Source organism: Typha angustifolia, chromosome 4, assembly GCF_048772165.1.
Source record: "Typha angustifolia cultivar Huaian chromosome 4, ASM4877216v1, whole genome shotgun sequence".
Lineage (NCBI taxonomy): Eukaryota > Viridiplantae > Streptophyta > Magnoliopsida > Poales > Typhaceae > Typha > Typha angustifolia.
In genome coordinates, this window is record NC_133242.1 from 5,037,796 (window position 1) to 5,046,616 (window position 8,821).

Genomic DNA, 8,821 nt, shown 5'->3' on the forward strand with positions numbered 1-8,821 from the left:
TTCCTGTGATAATATGACATGAAAACATTGTGAGACAACAATACAACATATCAATTGAAATATTTTACGCACTTGCATACTAAAATCAAAGCAGCTTGTGCAAACTCTTTCTGAACATAGTAACATGAAAGCATTTGTAGACTAACACATTTCTCCTATTGCAGGTTACTAACACTCTTAACATCAAAACATTTTATGCAATCCCTATACTAACATATCTGATTTCTCTTACTACAAACCCTATACCAACTCTCAATTAAAATACCTTCTAAAATTCAATCACATTTAACCCTTAACGAACACTTATAATCCCAAGTTCCTTTAGTTTAGCGTAGAATTCATTTCACAACAAGAAAGTGAACCTCAGAAGGATTTTGCATGCATTGGCAAACTAAGCTAACACTATAACCAACATTTAGACGTGTAGATGTTAAGTATTGAAGACAGCCAACAATACTTCTATAAGTTGTCACATTAGTAAAAGGAGCTCCATCATCCTTCATCCTTTAGTAGCTTGGAGTAGGGGAAACAAGGAAAAATGCTATGATTGCAATCAATCATACCAGCTTTTACTAAAATGTCATTTGCATAATTAGCCTGTGAAAGAAAGATACCATCTAGAAGATAGGTGATCTACAAGCCCAAAGAAATAATGAAGAAAGTCTTTCATTTCAAACTCTTGTTGAAGTGTATCATTAACATTTTGTATAGCAAAAGTATTATTTGTTGTGCTTATTATATCATCTACATATAATAGAAGATAAACATGTAAAGATCCAGAAGTAAACACAGATAAGGAATGATATGCAATAGATGGTTTGAAACCAAGTTGAGGTAAGAAAGATGTAAACATCTCATTCCAATCACGAGAAGCCTGCTTTAGCCTATATAAAGACTTTTGCAATTTACAAACATAATGTAGAAACCTTGAATCCTCGAAATTAGGTGGTCGTGACATGTATACCTCCTCTTTCAACATACTATGTAAAAAATATTTTTCACATTTAATTGATGAAGCTTCCAACCAAATTGAGCAATTATAGCCAAAATAAGATGTATAGTAGTATATCGAACTATTTGACTGAATGCTTCTGCATTGTCAATATCCTACTCTTGACTAAAACCTCGAGCTACAAGGTCTGCTTTGAAATTGAGTCATCTGAGTTTCCTTTAACTTTGAAGATCTATTTGCAATTGACAATATTCTTGTTAGCTTGAATAGGAACTAAAATCCATGTTCCTTGTCTGGTTAAGGCATCAAATTCTTCTTGCATAGTAGCTTTCCAAACTTTTTTTTGCAATGCTTTTTTGTAAGAATGAAGCTTAGTAGTTGTAGGTTTAAATATCCCATTCTTACTTCTTGTAATCATAGGATGAATATCTTTGTCAATAGAAGTAGACTCAAACTAAAGTTAAATATTGAAATAATGCTGGAAATAGCCTCAGATGATGGATCCAAATTAATCTCAATATAAAATATAGGAATATAGACTTCTCCAGAATGTAGACAAATTCTATAAAAGAGTCAGGAATATTATATTTAAATTGAGATGATGATTCTTGAGGTTGTGTAGTGTCAACCAAAGATGGAACCTCATTAAAAGCTTTAGTCTTTTGAAACTAAGATGGTGGAGCTTGATATTGTATAGTGTTAACCACAAATGAAATCTCATTAGGAGTTGTAGGGACAAGTGAGGTATGGTGCTATCATGACATATATATGAGATGTATGTATGTCTAAATGGATACCTAAATAGAAACTAAGTAGGTGGAGGATAAGATGGATAGGAAGAAAAATTTGTTTATGTGGATACAAATTGATAAGGAAATGATAAGCTTATCAAAGACATGTCTTGATATAAGGAACTTAGAACTTGAGTAATTATAACACACAAAATACTTAAACCTTGGTGCATAACCCACAAATATGCATTTAGATGTTTTGACTTGAAGTTTGTGAGAATTATATGGTTTAAGCCGAGGGAAGCAAGCGCACCCAAAAATCTTTAGATTATCAAGACATGAGGTCTAGAATAGAGTAGCTCATAAGGAGAAGACATGGATAGTGTAGATGATGGTATGTGGTAAAGTCATTATGCCTTTTCACTTATCTAAAAATTAAATTATTTGTAGGCATCTTTAGACTTTTGGCATCCCTTATGATTGGTCTGACACTCAGTCTCTCATGAGTGCTTCAATTTCATTTTAAAGTTCCAAAGCATGGTTCATTTCCCTCGCGGGTTTCTGAGGTGGAGCCCCCCTCCATTTTGTGAGATTTGCAGAAGTATTATGTGTCAAATAAAGGCGCGAATGATCGATCAGACAGAGGTGCAGGTTGCTTCCTTCCTTATGTATTAGAGATGCAAAGTGAGTGCATCGAAAAAGAAGGGGAACTGCGTTGATTTATTCCATAGCGAAGCATTCCATCAAAACTCACTGCTCATGTCAAGTCGAGAAAAAAAGAAGAAAACAAACATGGTTTAGCGGATTCGAAATTGTAACCAAGCATCCTAGGTTCTATACCTGATAAAAGACTAGAGCATGTAGTCAATCTTAGGAAATAGAGGTTTTTCCTCTCGGACATGACCAATCTAAGACAATAGTATCTGCGTGGCGACTCCACTGGGGAGAAGAGTTTGAGTCTGTGGCTTATCTCAACCCCTTGTTAGTAGTTGCCCATTAGGTAAATTTGTTTATAAGAAAGATTGAGATAGCACAAGAATAAAATTAGAATTTGGGAGGAAGATGAGTTTGATGATGAAGTGTTAATACAGTTTTCACTATATGCCTATTCTTTCTTTTTGCAAGACTATTTTGATATGGTGTATATGGACACGAGATTTGGTGAATGATGTTAGTTTGAAAAAGAAAAACTTTAATCTTGTAATTCAAGTATATACCTCTCCCATCAATTTGCAGAATTTTAATGGAAGATGTAAACTGATTGGAAACAAATGAGTGGAAGGCAAGGAATAAGGAACAAACTTGTGATTTATTATCCAAAGAAAAGATTCAACAAAATCTTGTACAATCATCTATAAGATGAGGTAATATTTGAAACCTTCATTGGACAAGTGAGTAGGACCCCATACATTTGAATGTATAATATGAAGTGGTACAGATGATCTAGTACTAGACTTTGAAAATGATAACTTGGTAAATTTACTAGCTAAACAAGATTCATAAACAAAAGTAGTTGAAGTTGTAGTAAGACATATTTTGAATTTTGCTAACATGGAAGCTGTTATGATATTGGATAGATGATCAAGGCGTTGATGCCAAAGAGACTGAGATATCTTGGAGCTAATGCAAGCAGTAGGTTATGATAGAAGTGAATGGAACATGTTCTTAAACATAGACACTAGAATAAGATAGAGATCATTATCACTGAGGCCTTGAAACCTCACCTAACTTGTCATTTTGTTCAGTAAAAAAAAAATAAAACTCATCAAAGATCATTCAACAGTTGTTGCCTTTGCATAATTGAGACATAGAAGGTAATTTCACCACAAACTTAAGAACATATGTTCTTTAAAGTAAGAATACATATTTATTAAGAAAGAAAGAGCTGTTGTCAATATGCTCAATAGAAAGACCAACAGTATCCTGAATTTAAACTTGAGCACCATCATAATATATAGTCACATCGTTGAGATTATGGATATCTAAAGTCATATTTATAGAGGCTCTAGAGTCTATAATCCATACTTTTTGAGAAAAAGTATTTGGTGTGTGTTGATCAGATGCAGTCATTGCTGTAGGTTGACCTTGAAGCGTAGTAAATTAATGTCTTTAATTGTAATCTGCAGTAGTATAATTTGTTAAACCACACAATTGAGACACCATAGTAGAAGATGTCCTATAACCTTGAATCTTGTTGATATGCCAACAAATTTGTGTGGAATGTCTAGGTTTGTTGCAAATTTGACAAACAATTCGAGGCCTATATGAAGAGAAGCTACCATTAAAACCATTGCTATTGTTCCTATATTGTGAGTTTGTACCTCTATTATTCTAACCATTGTCCCGGTCATAGTTATTAGGTCCACTATTGTTGTTTATGTAACCTTCTCCGTATCTAAATTCAACATTAGATCTTCCATTGTGCCCACTATTATAACCATCATTATGCCTATTGTTAAAGAGGCTACATATGTATTTATGTGTTCATCTACATCGTAGTCCTTAATTTTAGGATCTATCAAATTATTTGTTAATGGTTACTACTACTTGTAATTGTTGTAACCAAGTTGTTATTACTACAATAACCTATAACCAATATGTTAGCCAAACTCTTACTAATAGAGATTAGCACCATTTTGGATGTGTCGTGGATTTTACAAATATTCCCATGGTATCAGAGCCATTATTGGATTAAATCTCCTTCGATCCAAATGGCCTCTGAAATCTCTTCTTCAACCTCTTCTACATCCATCTCCTTCAACACCGTGGTCTATATGATCACCATTAAACTTTTTTCCTCAAACTTTCTTTTATGGTGAAATCAAGTGATACTCCTTAGATGTTAAGATCTTCTTAGTTATGTCGACGGTAGCATCGCTATGCCTGATGCCACCATCTCTTTTAGCAGCTCCACCATTCCAAACCCAAGCATGCATATTGGAAGCATTATGACCAACATATTCTTATTCTTCTTCTCTCATCTCTCACTAAAGAAGCTATGGCTAAGGTCATTGGTCTCTCTATTTCCCATGAAGTATGTGTTGCATTAGAGAACTCCTTTAGTCACAAATCTAAGACGAGAGAGATTTATCTCAAAGATGACCTTCAGGAACTCGTAGTGTCACCAAATATTCTTGCTCCTTTAAAACCTTGTGTGATCAACTAAGCACCATAAGACATAATATTGATGACACTAATAAGGTACATTGGTATCTTCGAGAGTTAGGTCTCGAGTTCTTTAACTTCTCCCCTACACAAATGTTATTATCTCCTCTACCAACTCTCAAAAATCTTGTTCTCAAAGAAGAGAGTTTTGAGATTTTTTATCAAATCTCTTGAACAACCTTTTGATATGTTGGTTCCTTTAAAAGGTTTTTTAACTAGTCAATCTCGTGGAGGAGTCAATTGCGGCAGAGAAAATGGACACGGTCATGGTAGATCATCTGGTTGTGGTTGAGGCAAGTTGAGCTACTCTCCTCGTTGCCAAATTTTCAAGATCAACAAATGCAACATTGATCACTGTTACAATTGTTATATATGTGCAGAGACTCCTATGCCAACATTGCTGAAGCTTTTTTAAATTGCACTATTACTGATGCTACTAATTTAGATCGGTATCTTGACACAGGCACATCAGTTTATATGACATCTGATTCGACGCAACTATCGAATGCCGACCCCTACACTGGTAAGGAATGTGTTATTATAAGAAATGGAGACTCTCTTTCCATCTCTCAAATTGGTATCTTTCTCTTACTTCACAACTTAAATTTTTGGATGTTTTAGCTATTCCAAATATAACCAAAAATTTATTATTGATTAGTAAGTTGACATCTAACTTTCCTCACTCTATCAATTTTACCGATATTAAATTTACCATGCAAAATCGCATAACATAAAATGTAATGGCAACCGATTGACGTGAAAATGATCTTTATGTTGTAAAGCATGGCCACAAAACTTTTATTTCTATTTTACGTAATAAATCTTTGCATGCCTTCAATGACCTTTGGCATGCAAGGCTTAGTCATATCCTTACTCAAAAATAAATGATATGTGTAAGTTACTTCTTTACTTCCTAATCCTCATTTATAGTGATAAATGGGGTCATGCCCCTATTATATCTAGCCTTAGGTATTATCATGTGGTCTTTATCAATGACCATTCTAGATTCATCTAGTTTTATCCTATGAAATTCAAGCCTGATTTTTTTAAAGTTTTCCAAAATTTTCAAACCTTTGTTTATAATCAATTTTCGGCCAAAATAAAAATATTTCAAAGTGATGGGTTGGAGGGTGGGGGTGGCTACTTGAATAGCAATTAGTTTAAGTCTCACCTTCAAGTTTGAGGTTGTAAGTATACAACATCGTATGTCATGCCCTTATACCCATTCTCAAAAAGGTTAAGTAGAATGAAAACATCAACACCTGACTGAGACAGGTCTTGCCATGCCCTTTCACTCTTATGTTCTGATGCTTTCAGCATGGCCATTTACATCATCAATTGGTTGCCTATGCCTATTCTTGATAATATTTCACCTTATGAAACTTTGTACACTAAGTCGTTTAGTTATGAAAAATTTTATTTTTTGAGTTGTCATGTATATCCTTATTTATGCACTCACATTATAAATAAATTTGTCCCTCGGAGTCTTTGTTGTATTTTTCTTGGCATATAAAGGTTTTCAGTGTTTCGATGTTCACAACTCTCGTGTGTATATCACTTAACATGAAAGATTTAATGAATTAACTTTTCCTTTCTTAAATTTATCATCTCAACAAGAAAATGGAAATCTAGATGTTTCTAAGCCCTTAGCCCTCGCCTTTCATCTTGCCCTTGTTTTCTATGAACATTTATTATCATCTTGTTATTTTTCTCGTAAACTCATTCCTTCAACTACTTCATTGCCTACTCTTTCACATTCTTTATCACGTCCATGCATTGCTTGTGCTAGTAACCCTACAAGTGATCATGTTCATGCCAGCTCTTCTCTACAAGACATAATTATTTTTTTATTACTGTTATTGCACACGGAGGACACTCTCTCAAATGTTACTGCCGAGCCCTAGATTTTGCCACCTACAACTACAATTCTAACTTTTGACACCACCATAGCTGATTTCATCTCATCTCCTTTCTTAAGCAATGCTCATCCTAAAGTGACATGTGCCAAGTCTAGTATCTTTAAATCTAAACATCATACACATATATGCTTTATCTAAGATTCTCTCTTGATCCATTCCTTAATGGCTATTAAGGACCAAAGTTTTTCGTTCCACAGCCAAGGATCCTGGTTGGATTGCAGCTACAGAAGATGAGATTCGAGCTTTCACTATTAATCGCACTTCAAACTTAATTCCTCGATCAGCTCATAGAAATTATATAGGATCCAAATGGTCTACTATGCCAAGTATCTTTATAATAGATCTATTGATTGTCTTAAGGCTCGTCTTGTTGCAAAGGGGTACACTCAACTACTTGGGTTTGATTTTATTGATACTTTCAATCTTATCGTCAAAGCATATATTGTTTGGGTTATCTTATTTTTAACAACCTCAAATAATTGGCCACTTCATCAATTTGATATCAAATGCCTTCTTGAATGATTTCTTGCAAGAAGTCTACATGGAACAACCTTCAAGCTATATTAATCTGAAGCTACCAAATCATGTCTACAAATTTTAAGAAAGGTCCCTTATGGTCTTAATAAGCTCCTAGAGTTTGGTTTCATAGGTTTAGTATCTTTCTCCTCTCAATAAGTTTTCAATGCAGTCATGACGATCATTTTCTCTTTATGCTATCTTATTGTGGAGGTCTCATATAACTTTTACTTTATATTAATGATATTGTGGTAACTAGTAATCAACCAACATTGCTTAATGAATTTATTTGCAAGCTTTATTGAGAATTTGCCACCAAGGATTTGGGTTCTCTGCACTATTTCTTGGTTTGGAGGTTATTTGCTCAAACACTATCTCTTTCTCAATTAGACAAATTATACTCATAATTTTTTATCTCGGCTTTCTTTAGTTGATAGCAAACAAGTTCATACGAATTATCAAACTTGGGTCTTTATTTCCTGATTCTATCTTATATCGCTTCATGGTAGGTGCTTTACAATACTTGATAATCACTCGCCCAAACATTGCTCATGTAGTGAACTCTATCAATCAATACATGCAATCTCTCACATATGTTCATTTTTAAGCTGTCAAATTTTTTTTGCTATGTCAAAGATACATAGTATTTAATTGTAGGATCTATCAAACTATTTGTTGATTGTTACAACTATTTATTATTGTTATAATTACAAGAACTTGTAGCCAAATCTGTTAGCCAAGTTCTTATTGATAGAGATTAAATACCACTTTGGATGTATGATGATTTTTACAAACATTCTCACATTTGGATGTATGATGATTTTTACAAACTTTGGATGTATGATGATTTTTACAAACATTCTCACATTTAGCCTCCCCATTCTATCTTGGATTATTACCTTGAACCAATAACCCATTGCAATTAGGTGCTGGCAAAATTCTCTTATCATGATTTTATAAAGAATAAGAATTGTTCTGGCTACTATGGTAGACATAGAAGGCAATATAAGAGATTTAGCAGCAAGAAGCAAAAACTGTAGCTCAAACATGGATATTAGAGCATGTTTAGTTTTAATCATCATTCTCATAGAACTAAATTCTCAGGGTAAACCTTTAAGGACAAGAGTCATAATATCTCATCTGCAATTGTAACACCAATAGTTGACAATTGATCTCTAAAATTCTTGACTCAAAGCAAATATTTATCAACACTATCTGACCCTTTCTCAATAGATTGCAAATTAGACTTCAGCTGAACCACATTAGAACGAGATACGACTGTATACCTATCTTTTAGAGTATTCCATACCTCTAAGACTATGTTACACCCAACTATATGAGATAAATCTTCACGAGACAAAGTTATAGTGAGCAAATAAATGAGATTGTAACCTTGCCTTAGCCAATTGTCATGATTCTCAGAGAAATTCTTTGTGAGATGACTCTCATTAGAAGTGTAGTACTGAGATGGACAAGTATAAGAACCATCAGAATTGAAAGGTATGAGGATTTAGGAATTTGAGAGCAAAAAGAAAAAA